At 40.5% G+C, this 14,223-nt stretch overlaps 1 protein-coding gene across 1 annotated transcript in view; it reads right to left on the minus strand.

Moving 5' to 3' along the window:
- The window catches only part of LOC108109211, a 35,799-nt gene that overhangs the window by 19,350 nt on the left and 2,226 nt on the right, over positions 1–14,223 (minus strand). The gene's annotated exons all lie outside the window — the stretch shown is intronic.

Here is a 14,223-nt window from a genome sequence, read left to right on the forward strand (position 1 = left end):
TCATGTCAACGACCGTTATAACAGTTACCAACCCGTCCGTAATTACACACAAAACTTCCATATCGCATATACATAAATCGCAATTAATCAAGTGCAAGCCAATGCCGCTTAAACTCCCCACCCCTTCGATATACATAGAATAGCAATAGCAAGAGCAATCCACCCCGAACCCTGGCCCAAGCCCGAACCCGAAATCGTAAACCCTAACCCAAACCTAAGCCCAATTTCAATCCAAATCCCAACAAGTTCAAAAACTCCGACGTTTTGCGAACAATAATTACGCTCGCTCGCACTCGCACTTGCAGGACTTGTCCCTCTCGCCATCCTGCTCGCACACTCTCACAAGCGACTTCTACTAAAAATGTAATCATTATGCTTTATCGTGATAATCAGCAAAGGCAGCAGTCGCAGTGGAAATCGCAGTTAGGAGAAAACTTTTTATACCCGTTATGAATAGGGTGTCAAAGGGTATGTCGGGCATTCCGGCTCTCTAATCATTTGAGTGACAGGAGGTAAGGGATTATGCGGGGTTACGCTAGGGATACGGATTCCAAATCAGTGATATCAAATCATTCGTGGTGGGAAAAACTTAACTTTTCATGGAATGATAGTGCGATTGGATAGCCAATTGTGAAATAAACAGTCGGAGATCAGAGATCCCAGAATATCTGTTGCCATTTTTCAGATTGTGTATTTCAAGTTATAAAGTAAAGTAAAACAAATTGGTATTTTATTCTATAATATGCACCCAAAATCATAGACGACCCTAAGTAAGGCTCCTTGAGGTACTTTTTAAAGTACTGTACTAACAAGTTTAATAACCCTTCAAATCAGGGCAATAACTCAAAGCGAAAGCAGCTGCTGTCACATCCTCTTGCCTAAAAAAGGGTTACATTGAACCCCCGACTAATTGATGGGTATCAAAGTGCCTGCTTCACTTGCTCGCTAGAACACAATCAAAGTTAGTATATAATACAAAGGGAAAGCCCTAGCACAAATACACATTCCCATTTCGAACTAGCCAGTAGAGGGAGCGAGGGATATTGTAGGAGAGAGCGAGCAGGAGCGAGCATCTAGCACATCCAACTGGCAAACAAACAAACTAAATTACAACAATTCCAAAAATTTATAATTGTACTCAGGCGAACGAACACACTCAGACACACACACACACACACAAGTCAAGTTAGAAGTTGAGGAACCACCACTCAAGTCACCACCCCTTGATAAACCCCCACTCCCACCGCCCATCCGTAATAATCATCATTGGCATCGGCATCATCATCCTCTGGGTTTTTTGCCTTCTCGCCTTACAGTTCGCCATGGAAAAGGGCCAAGGGGAAACGGGGTGGGGGAAGGGGAAAAGGCAGGAGCAACTAACAAAAAACCAAAAACGAAGGACCAACAACAAAAAAGGCAGTTAAGTTAAAATGTACTTAGAGTTTAAGCGTAACCCCGAAATCCCAACCGAACCCGAAACGAGATTGTGTGTTTTAAGCGTTTTAGTTACCCTCACCCAAAAAAACCACCCATACCACCCCTCTCTCTCTCTCTGTCTATCGTTGAGCACTCCGTCCTGCTCGCTCCTTTGTTGTTCTCGCCCTGCCAAGTCAGCCATCTTGTGCGGCGTTATTAAATTTTATACAAATACTAAAAATGAAATCAAAATTTTCTTATTACAATGACTATTTTGAGACCATCCCCAGCCCATACCCTCTTCTTATCCTGTCCCCCATCCCTCACCGCCTGCTGTCCTTTTCTTTTCTTTTTCTGCCCGCCTCTCTTATCCAACTTCTGCTTCTTTTCCAACAGCTGTGCCTTGACTCGATTCAGTCTCCTTTGAAGGGCGGAGGAGTACGAAGCTTTTGACTTTACCCTACCTAAACGAGTTCTTAACTTAAGAGCAACGGTTTATACAAATTTAAGAGAAATTTGGTGAACTAAAGTAAAAGTTATTCGAATAGAGGTAATGTTCATAATGGGCAGTGATTAAAGATACTTTTAATTTGGTTTAACTTATAGAAGTTCTTCAGAAAAACATAATTCCTTATATTACCACCGAAGGGTATTTAGCCGGTCGGTGTCTTTTAAAATTAAAACCAATTCCTTTGCTCGGTTCTCTCATTGCTGGCATTATGCGACTGTGTGTGTGTGTGTAGAAATGAAATCGTACTTATGCCACTACTTATCGACTGCATTCATTGTTAAGACTACGTAAAACTTTTCAGTTTTTGGCTGTTGACCCCTCCGAATCCCCCCTAAGACCCCACCTGCCCACTGCTCACTATTTAGCCCTTCCCGCCCACTTTCAACTGAAGAAACTTTCCCCTAGTGGAAGTCCTGTAAATGTCCGAGCAAAAATCCATAAAAATCAATTAGAAAATTGTGTGGCAGGACTGGAAATCACAGTCAGTGAGCGCAAATGTTTTACGACTTCCTGTGGCAACTAAATAAATGTAAGAATTTTGATTCTACCTACCAAACAGCAGATACCAAAACATAAAAAATAAGCAACGAAACTACCTGAGCATACATACTTAAAATTTTAATTAAACACTGCCAAGGTTGTGCCTAAACAAATCTTGCCCGATAAGCCAGAATGCCAAGCCGAGAAACAAATGCCAGAGATAGGATACGGCGAAGGACAAGTGATGAATAATACCAATCACGTACGGGGATTGGATGGGCAGGGGAGGGGGCCACCTTCGTGGCCTAATCAAAAGAGCATTGTAAACTAAGCCAAGACAAGATGAGAATTCCAATTCTGAAAGGATCGTCAAAGATCAGGCAGAGAACTCAGAATGCGTAATCTCACACCAAAATGCTGCAGCACACAAGCACAACAAATTAAGTCCCGGCACACACACACACACACACTCAATTGCCCTGCACATGCACTGCACACACACATGCACTCACCTACGCCACACCTTTGCAGGCCTATCTACATAAATCTATGGAATGAAAACATTTTTCATGCGTCCAAGATACGGACTGAGAGAGCACTGAGAGAAACAGTGAAGTCAAAAGTCAAACTTATTACCCGATCAAGATTTCTGAACTTCATAAAAATAACATTATTTATACTAAAATCTGTATAACTGCATCTAAGCTTATATAGTAAAGATATATTATTAATATTTCCCATTCAAATCCATTTATTTTCTCTCTGTGTAAGAACCCAGAGAGTGATCCATTGGGAGACAATTAGTCGAGCTGAGACAGGCTTCCATCTCGCATCTCCAGATAGTGAGTCCCTCGTACCTCGACTCACCCCTCACCTCTCCGCTCACCTCTACAACCGACAAAAAACTTGCGTTAAAAGGTCAAGCCGACTCTTTGATATTGAAGCATTGATCTATTGTCCCTCCGGAGCAGAGTGTGTGTGCATTTTATACGCTCCGTTCTTAGTGCGATATTCCCTTTATTTCGATGTTCTTTCGGGTCGAACGTTCTTTTTTTTTAGTGAGTTGCTTCGTCAAAATGATTGATTTGTAGGTGATGAATTACAACAACCATTGGAGACCGAAATATCCGAGGCCTTCTAAGGTTGGGTTAGTTAAGAGCCAGCCGACAGATAGATGGATTCACGGATAGCCGGATAGCTGTATAGTTGTATGGCTGGATGGATGTGTGAGAAAGGTATGGGACATAGCGAGGATTAAAAACGAAATTTTCCATTTAAAAATATCTCTCATTGTTCGCATTCGTTTTTTGTTTGGTTTTGTTCTTCGCTCTTCGTTTGCTCATTTCTTTTTAGTTCTTTTTGGTCAGGGGGAGGCTTAAAACGTTTTCCACAGATAAATCTGATATCGGGATTTAAGAAAATTAATTATTGTAGCCATGCACATGGAACAATGACAATGTGGGAGAGTCATCTTCAAGGGACGGATGCCTGTCATTTAGTTGATGGAATTCTAGCCAGGGCCGAGGACATTTTCTTTCAAAGCCGGGGATCTTGGGCTAAGATAAGAGAGAAATCCCATTAGGCATGGACAGTTTTTCTTTTAAAATATGTCTCATCCTGTGCACTTATTATATCATTTTTCACCATGTCTTGGATAATGTAATCATACCAGTTCAAAGGAAATCCAAAACTTAATGCAATAAAGTAATCTAAGTATTTTTTACTTTGATATTGCTTTTCAATATGCAGAACATAAATCTGCGAATAAGTTTCTATTGTTGCCTTTTGTGAACTTTGCACCATCCGCCGGGACCCTTCACACGCAATCATTCCAGTCGAACAACTCAATTCACCGATCTCACAGGAACCAACCCACTCTCCACTCCACTTCAGGGGCATTACACCCTCTCTCTCTTCCTCTCCCACCCCACAAATCCCAAACGGTGGCAACTAATTCGCACATCTTTCAGCAGTTTAATGCATCATTTCGGCATTTCGGTATTTCGGCGTTTTGGCTTTTCCCCCCAAACAACACTCGAATTCAAAATAGCCTTGGAAATGTGTAGCAACCCCCTTCTGTCAAGGGTGTACTTCGCGGTTCGTGATGGTAAATGGGGGCGGGGAAATTGATGGAAAATTTGTTACCCATAAGACAATGGCTCTGATTTCTATATAGCAAACGGAACGGAAGAGGGCGGTGGGCTGGTCGAGTTCCCAGAAAGTTCGTTAATAAAAATCTGAGGGCAGAATCCAAATTCAAATGGCTTCGCGGTAATCAAGAATTTTTAGCCCATTAATACAGTTATACAAAAACGCATAAATATACAAATATTCACATAGAATTGTGCGTAGATACAATTTTGAATACATTAGATTATTGCCTTGGTTATTCCTTCCCCCCGACCACCGTCATCAACATCATCATCATCATCATCGTTATTATAAGGGAAACCCATTCGACGGCGTATCTCGGGGTAAATATCTCAAGTCGAGTCTTTGTGTTTGTATCTGAATCTCAGTTTGCTCGCGCAACCCTGCAACTAAAAAGTATCTTTGTGTTGCGTTGTGGCACTTTTTTGGTTCGGCTTCTTGGCTAAATATGTAAATACATTTGCCTAACTTTAGAGCCGAGCTCTGTGAAATGTGATTTGGCAATCTCTCAATCTGCCGGGCATGCCACAAAAGGGGGAAATTGAAATACGCTTTCGACGCTGCTCCGATTTGAAATTCAAATGCCGAGCGAGTACAGTTTCCAACTTAGACGGGCGTCTATATAGATGCAGATGCGTAGATACTTTTCATAACTTCCACTGGCCACCACCCATTTTCACCAACTGCCCGATGACAATAGTCATGGCCAGAGCTTTGAATTTGTTTAATAATAGTTGCAGCATCCCCTGGATTTAAGACTTTAAATCTGTGCCAGTGGCTGAGCGAGGGTTGCAGCCACGACTGTGACTGCATTATTAGTAAAAATCAAGGGAAAGGGACACCTGTTCAAATGGTAATACAATCTCCCTACTCTAAAATAAAAACTGAGACACACTCCGGGTCTTATGGATCGCACTCTTACGCATCCATAATCTGCAAACAATGGACTTATGGCGAAACAGCTGCGCACTTTTTGCAGGGCCAAGGAAGGAGCGAAACTAGTTCCTGAAACTACGCATATGAGGCAGATGGAACATGGTTAACAAAGACGCATTTTGGCTTTTCAGCAGTTTTTCACTGATTTACACTAGGTGTTTAAGGAGACACTGAGAAAAACCAAGTCGTAAAAGATCTTAAATTTCTATCAATTCATGAAGGTAACATATCTGAATCCAGTAAATAAAGAACATAGTCAACTTAACAATTACTAAGACTTACTTAGATTTTCTCCCAGTGAGCGTTTATCCTAAGACATGGATGAGTCGCAAAACTGAGGAATGGATTCCCCGCATTAGACGCTCTTATTATATACACTCCGACATTCTATTCCGATTCCTATTTTTATTTCTATTCCTGTTCCTACAACCAAAACGGGGAAACCATAAACCATTAACATGAAAAAAAGGATAACGTGTTTCCTTTGTTATCTCTCCCCAGTTGCTCAGACTGAACGTCTGTGTGTTTGCACAAGACGCAAAAAATTACCAGGAACATGATGAACTACAACAAAAACCAACAACAACACAAATAAAACAAATCCGCCTCAAGGTACGATTCATATTGCTCAGGTAGTCAGCATTGAAATCGGCGTTCTGCGTTTTAGGTTTTTGAGTTTTCAGTTTTAGGGTGTTCGACTTCGACTTGGTCTGAGTTCCAGCTCAAATTTAGTTTCGGTCCCAGTTTTTGCGTGCGATTTTATTCTTATGGACTTATAGTACAGTTGATCTTGGGATCGGAAATGCTATTTGATAGCCGGAGTATAATCTGCACCCTTGGGAAGACAACTGTCGAGCCTTTATTCAGGTCTACTGTGTCTTCTCTGGTTTTGTTATTTTAGTTTGACAAGCTGGCATGCTAAGGGAAGAATAATGTACGATGACTCGTATGGCATTGTTCTAATGACAATGATAGGAATTATCATTTACCTGGATTATGAATTATATTCAAATTTGAATGTTTTCTTGGATGAACGTAGGTATCCCTAAGATTCAATAAGGATGCAAATTTATGATCAGTCTCATAGAAATTTAAGCCATATATCAAATATTTCTCTGAAATGTCTAGGACAGTAAGGAATAACATAAAGTTAAAGAATGCTATAAAGATTGTTTAAGATGAGATGAAAGGCTAACATCTAAAGTACTGGAACATGACACAACTTTCTCAGACAGAACTTAATGTGAATAACAATAATTTCCCCCCTAAAGTTAATACACCTTCTGTTTATTGGCCTACATTGCACATTATTGCCCCACACGTCTTCCTCTGGCATGTTTATGCTCCTAGGTGCCTTCTTCGGCTCAACATGTGTTCATGTCCTGGGTCGCCAACTGTTGACATTTTACAGTTGTGGTCACCGTGGCTGCTTCCTCTTTCTCTACCGCCTGGCCATCTCTTATCAGCATCAGTAAAGGGAAAAGGAGAAGGACGAAAACAAGAAAGAGGAGCACGCAATATTGTGACAGGCCGCAACACCTTTGGAATCGAATTGCGAACGGCAGGACACATGCCATTATGCTGCATATTTAGTGGCATTTAGCTGCCAATGTCCCACAGCCATATCCTTATCCCGGGATCCTGATCCCTAACCTGAATTTGAACCCGAGGCGGGTTTTGAACCTGACCTATGGCCATGCACAAATACATTCATATGCATACATACAAATATATGCACATGTTACTCACACGCACCAACGAAGAGCGAAACAAAACAGAGACGAAGAAAGCAAGGACACACTGACGCTCACCTTTTTGTGAGAGAGAGAGTGAGAGAGGATGAGGGCGAGAGAGTGGGAGAAGGGAAGAGGACATGGAGACATGTGTTCGGCTGCTCTTGCCTTCCTTTTTGCACTCATGCCACTCTCCAACTCTCTTCCTTTCTTCCTCTCAACACGTGAGCAAATGTTATTGTCCTTTTTGCGGACGTTCGTCTGTGTGTGTGTGTGTGTGTGTGTGTGCATGCGACGGCGCGTGTCTGTGTGAAATTTATTGTGGCCCAACGTGCATGTGTGTGAGTGACCTCAACAGGTGTTATTGCCATTTGTTGTGACGGCTATTGCCTTCTCCCTTCCTCTGCCAATTCATAAAAATTCATTAATGAAAAGAGAAAGCTTCAAAAAGGAGCAACGGACAGAGATAGCAAAAAAGGTGTTTAGTATCAAAATAAGTATAAATATTTAAAAATTGTTAAGTAACCAGAGATCAACTTACTCTTTACTCCATCATATTGCCATTAACTCCACCCACCCTTAACCTAAATCAATAACATTTCATAATTTCCATTAAGATTTCCCCCATCAGAAAACAGCCATTCAAGTTATGAATTCATTTTAGATCAAAAAGCCAGTAAGTAAGGAACAACAAAAACGCAACCACATCAATTTAGCTCCATAAGAACTCCCATGTCTATTTTTTAACGAAAGCCAATGAAAAAGCAACAGAAATAGAAGCAGCCGCCGCAACAACAATAATAAAAATCAAAATGGGCGCTAGAATAATGCATAAAAAAGTCTCAACAAGTCAGACAACTTTGCGCTAAGTACACAATACATCTCGCACACAAAAACCTTCTGTACGAACACATCGGTATCTATGTATATATCCCAGTATGTACATACATTTGTATATATATATAGTAACCAAATAACCAAAAGCTGAGAACTGAGGCGAAAGAGTGAAAGACAAATTGTTTTCAAACGTCGTAATCAAGAAATGATTTCTTAAAATATGCGCGTTGTCGACTTTTTGAATTCGGACCCATTACAATGGAAATGAAGGGAGGAAACTTGGAGACACAATGCCAAGTTCTGTATACCCTTTAAAGTAGGGCTTACAAAGGAGACCTTTTGCGATTAAATACGAAAAGTTACCCTTGAGGAAGAAGTTGCGTGATTAGAAGTGGGTGCATTAAGAAGCATACCCCTTTTTCACATACCAAATAATTTCATGAAAGAAATCTAATCTTCAAAACTGTTAAACTATGGAGTAGATTTCTTATAAAACACATCCTAAAACTTAACTTTAAATGACTAGCCAGGCATAGCAACGAAACGAAACCCAATTTAGACCTCAAGTTAGAGTGTAGACAATAAGGAAGAAATCTCCATGGACAGGCGGAGATGAACCCAGTTAGGTGAGAGGAGGGGGCGAGGGCCGGAAACGATGCGCCAAAGGGATGCAAAATGCCCGAAGATAGTTTGATAAATCTGAGAAAGCCAGGAGGCAAACGGAGATGAGCAGGGAAATAAATGCGAAGATGAAAAGGAGTTCCGTTCGCAACAACCAGCTGGTTTTTTGGATTTGACAACTCATTGTTGGCGATAAAGTACAGTTTCTAGGTTTTGGAATCTGTGGCTGCAACCAAAGATACTTGAACCAATTACGAAAGCGACGCCCGCCTGGAAGGGATATCTAACTGTATCTATGTATCTTTGTATCTATGCCACTCTAATGGAAATGAATAGAATGACACAGAGAGAACATTCCCGTATCTAGCTCCATTTGTGTATATGAATTTATGATTTGATTACACCAGCTCAAGTGTCGCCGTTTGTGCATCTTTCGGATACACATTTGCTAATGGCTTTTGTTTACTTGAATTTGAGGAAAGGGCAGCTGGATCCGATTCGGATTGATTGCTGTAATGTGTACTATATATGTGGATATATATATGGTTATATCCCCCTTCGATTGCGGATTGCTCATTGCTTGTTATTCAAGTTGTGCCCGAGCACTTGAGAGGCCACAAATTGTCGCGTTTCAATCACCCTTCCTCAATGCTGCCCCAAATTGCCGCACGGGTTCGAGTTCCGCTCCATTGTCAACTGTATCTGGGACGACGATTTCGGTTTCCAACTTCAGTATCTGAGTCCGGCCATAAACTTAAGTAGCGACCTTTTTTTTTTAAATACATGTAGTACTTGATGTTAAAAGAACTCATTTAATGGAAATTATGAAGCACTCGACTTATCAGAGTAAAGGATCCGGAACTATATCCCAAACAAATTAGGTTTTCCAACTTGATAAATACAATATGTAGTAAGTCTAAAACCCACCTTTCTTACCTATAACATTCAAAAAGAATTCTTTACTTAAAATACTTAATAAACCAGATAAACCAATTATATTTAAGGAAGCCATCAGAGACATCCATTCCAAGAATTCCTTACAAATAAAGCCACATTAATTATGATTCTTAGCTTGGGGAAAGGCGAAAAAGGATACAGAATATGAGCAGGCGGTTTTCAGGGTGCGTCGACATTTATTTAATGCGTTGACAAGGATTTGTTTAGAGGGAAATGGGGGGAAAAGGCTAAACCAACAGTTCGAGGCGTTGATTGTGGGTGGTTTAATCGTCCACAATGCGACACAGCCACTTCTAGCAGCCTTTTCCCTTTCTCCCTAGGCTCAACAATTGTTGGTATAACTTCTGTGGAGTGGCAGGGGCGTGGGGCATCTTGGCCAAGAGCAACTCTTAAATCGCCATCGAATGATTCCCAAGTCTAAGTTTAACAAATGCATAAATAACGAATAAGAAAGAGGCACACACACAAGAACAGACACAGACTAAGTAAATTATCAAAGTTTTAGGCTCCACCCAGAAGTGCTGCTGTATGGGTGCTTATATATGTACTATATACACGCTTGCGGGCAAGGTACTAGTAATGTTTAAATAAAGTTGGTAAAGGGGAAAGATCATAATGTTAACTTTTTGTTCGTATCTAATGTTAATTATATATTAGTGTAGCTTTTTAGACTGCCCAGCTTAAATTTGTACCCTAATTGAGCTGAGTGAGACCTTGCTGCCAAAAAGTGGCCATAAATTAGGTTATTAAGAAAGTAAAGCTAAGTTTGTATTTAATAATATTTATTTGAATTTCTATTTATTTTCAAATACATTTTGTTGGCCGCAACTGTTTCTGTATACACTTGCTGATATGTCCCAGACACTAACTGGTTTTCTGTTAAATGTAAACAACATTTAAATTAGCGAATAAAAATGTATTATTAATGCGAAAACATGTTTATAAAAGCAACGAATACACGCGCAAACCGAGAATACAAATGGAGCGAAAGAGAACGCTAGACGGTGTGCGACAGAGAGAGCAATACTAAGCAATTGTTAAAAACAAAAGGCAACAACGCTTTGTGTAAATATTAGGGCGGGGCCCATCCCAAAAGAACAGCGAATGACGAAAAACAAGCGAAGAGAGCGAGCCGCCAAACAAAGTCAGACATTAAGCGAAATACATAAATTAGATTTGAAATTGGCAGCGAAATACGATTTTAACATGGCGTCCCAGAAACTGACGCAGAGGAAATCGGAGAATATATATATATGATTATGTAGGATCTATATATATTCTCTTTTTTAGGACAGTCGGTGTCGAATGGCAATATAATCACGTAGCCGAAGGTGGGTAAGAATTAACTTATTAGAAATAAATCTATCTCTGGGTACATTCATAAATTCCGCGCAACAAGCATGATAAATCTAAAGTGCTGGCAGGGGGGGTGCTACCAAAGTACTTTAGGTACTCATGATTAATATTATTCCTAGATAATTTATAAAAAATTATAGTCACATTGGCATTCGCTAGACATTCTTCATGTTAAGTTTTCTTAAGAATTGTTTTTCTGTTCCCTTTTTTAATGCCATAACTTGATTTTCCTAATTAACTCTTGCGGCCGCCCTCGCATTTTAATTTGGCCCAAAGCTGTCAAGTTACCCCGGCGACCGAAATGCGCTCAGAAACTAGTTTTGAGCCTTTATTTCCATCTATTTTGGTAATTTTGTTGTTATTTTTGCACAAGCATTTTAATTTCAAGTGACGCAGAGCCTGTGGCTTTTTATTTGTCTTGCCGTTCTGCGTTAGATTTTGCGGCTGGGCACGTATTAACAGCCGAATGTATCTCGCAGATACAGATAGACCATACGGCACATACCTTTGCGGCATACTTAACGCACTCGAGTGACAATAATTGAATTCATTATGGGCATAGAAAAGAGTTTGGGGATCTCGACGGAGTGGAGACCGGAGAATCGACTATGTAAAAACGAGATAGAGGTGTACCGAGTACTAGGATTAACAATGGCGGGTAATTAACCTGATAGATCCACTGGCCTTGAAACGCTAAAAGCGGCTGAGAAAGACTCGAACTCGGACTCGGACTTGACTGTCACCAATCCGTGGAACGCTTTTTCGATTCTGTTACCATTTTTATTTGGTCTACGTGCGGGTTTTACTTATTAGCCCCTAATTACCATATAGTCATACCACATAGTAGCCGCTTCTTAGCCATAAAGCGTTCGCTTCTGGCCCAGCTTTCTAGCCATGATCTTCGTGCAAGTTAAGTTTTTGCAAAACCTAGAAGAGGCCACAACAAGATACACAAGCGGACAAATCTTTATCAGCAGTAAGAGGTCAACAAACCGCGGATATCGCTCACAACAGCCCGTAGCCCATAGCCAGCCCCGCCCCCTTTTGCGCGGCATTCCTTATCAGATAATTGAGCCAAAGGTAAGCAGAGTGCGCTAACACTACGCTTGTGACTCAAGAGCCATAAACTTAGCACTCGGCCAACGGTAATTCCAGCCACCATAAAAGTCCATTCTGCAGGCTTTAGATTTTGGCATTCGTGATTGGACTACTGGAATAGTTTTTACTAATGTTTAAAAACTTAGTTTTATTGGATCAAAGTGGAATATTATTACGCCTAATTAGTGACTTTATAAGCAAATCCATGTTTTATAACTTAATTTTAGGAATGAACACTTTTTGTAGTTAAACAAATGTTAGAAAGAGGGTGGCCCAGTATATAACTGTACATATTAATACTGTTTTCTGATATTAAATATATAATGGCCACCAAAAACCATTCACCTTTACTCATAACTTTGTTAAACTCACCATACAAAATGTGAATTATTTGTGGAATTGATCGAATGTGATTCGCATTTGGCTTTCTTTTGTTCAACTTATTTAGGGGCCTTTAACAAAAGTCCATTAAAAGTTCAGGCACGTTTATTATTTATTTAATTTGCACAAATTTTGTGCATATTCGCAAGTCAAATGCCGAATCACAGAGCACAAAGCAACAAACAGTGAAGGCGGGGGATATAGTTAGTACTAAAACCACAGAAACCGAAAAACGGAAAAACTAAAAACTTAAACGGAGAGGAAAGCCAGACCGAAGGCGTCAGAAAGTGCACTGAAATTGGAAGTGGAATCGGGCGATCGAGGAGTGGAATATATGGAATCGGGCAAAGCTTCACATAAATAATGAATGCACACACATAAACATTCATGTACACACACACACACACCCATGTAAGAAAGTGATGAGTGGGAATTGTTTGCATTTAAATCATAAACTTACAAAACCAAAAACCCAACTAAACAAATGTCTCACTCAGTCCTCCTTGTATTCCCCGATTTTTCCCACTCTTTTTTCTTCATTTTTTCCTGCCTGCCTTGGGAGCCTTGTTGTTGCTAAGTTCTCGCTCATTTGAAGAAAATTTGCTGACAATTGCAAGAGATTTTTCTTTTTATTTGGGTTTTCCCATCTATTTTGTTTTTGCCTTAGCTTCGCATTTCGCTCAACTGTTCGCGGAGTGGGGAAATGCGATAGAGTAGGGGCAAACTGGGGGGAGCACGAGAGGAAGGTAGTCTTATTTCAATTTACAACCAAGTGACGAAGTATCACAATTCAATGTTTAAAGTTTTTATCACGTCGTGGACAACAACAACACCAACAACTATAGCGAAAACACAGCGCCACACTCAAACACAACTAAACTGTACAGTATTACCTCTACTAGCAAGACCACAAGTTGCTCTTTGACAAACCATTTCCTTTGCCTTATAAAAATCATTTAAGGTTCATCATTAAAGTAAGGACACAGGCCTTTTAAGTACTTGAGGAACTTTAATAGATTTGCAAGGCTTCACTGTACTTGGACGCTGGCTGGCAGGCCAACACAAACAAACAAATGGAGCAACTGCAGCCAACTGTCAGGCCACAGATGCGGGCTAAGAGGGCGGCGAAAGGGGGATCCATGGACAGAAGGAAGAGGGAGGAGAAGAAGGAGGCAGGGACAGAGCATTAAGGGGGGGAGGGCCAAATAGTGGGACATGGACAGTATGCAAAAGCCACTGCCAAAGCCCCCCTTTCTGGGACTGAGCAATATGGTTAATATAGCGCGACATTTCATCCGCTGCCGTTTGCTGCTCGTTCGCTTAGTCAGCCCGCTGCTCTCGACTCTTTCTAAGACGGACGCGGCTGGAGGGGGAGGCACTAAATGTTTAGTAACCAACTGAAATAGTAGCACTCGTGTTAGTATCGGTTCATGAAAAACGAACGGCAGCAAAATAGAATTGAAAAAAATATAAATGAAAACCATTTCGGTTTACATAGAGTTTCGCATGTAGCTACACGACTTGCACTTGGATTTGAATATGAATGTGCATACTTATCTACAGATGGGGTCGAAACTATAGTATCAAAGTCATATATAATATATAGTACTTCAAAATAGAGTATATACCTATATAGTCGTTACAGGTAAGATGGTTAAGAGTGAAATATCAGAGGTTATAACTATTAGAAATTGGGGACTTACTCATTGACTATATTCTAGTATATTGACCCCTGCTGTATCCGCA

This window comes from Drosophila eugracilis, unplaced genomic scaffold, assembly GCF_018153835.1.
Source record: "Drosophila eugracilis isolate 14026-0451.02 unplaced genomic scaffold, ASM1815383v1 contig_1765, whole genome shotgun sequence".
Lineage (NCBI taxonomy): Eukaryota > Metazoa > Arthropoda > Insecta > Diptera > Drosophilidae > Drosophila > Drosophila eugracilis.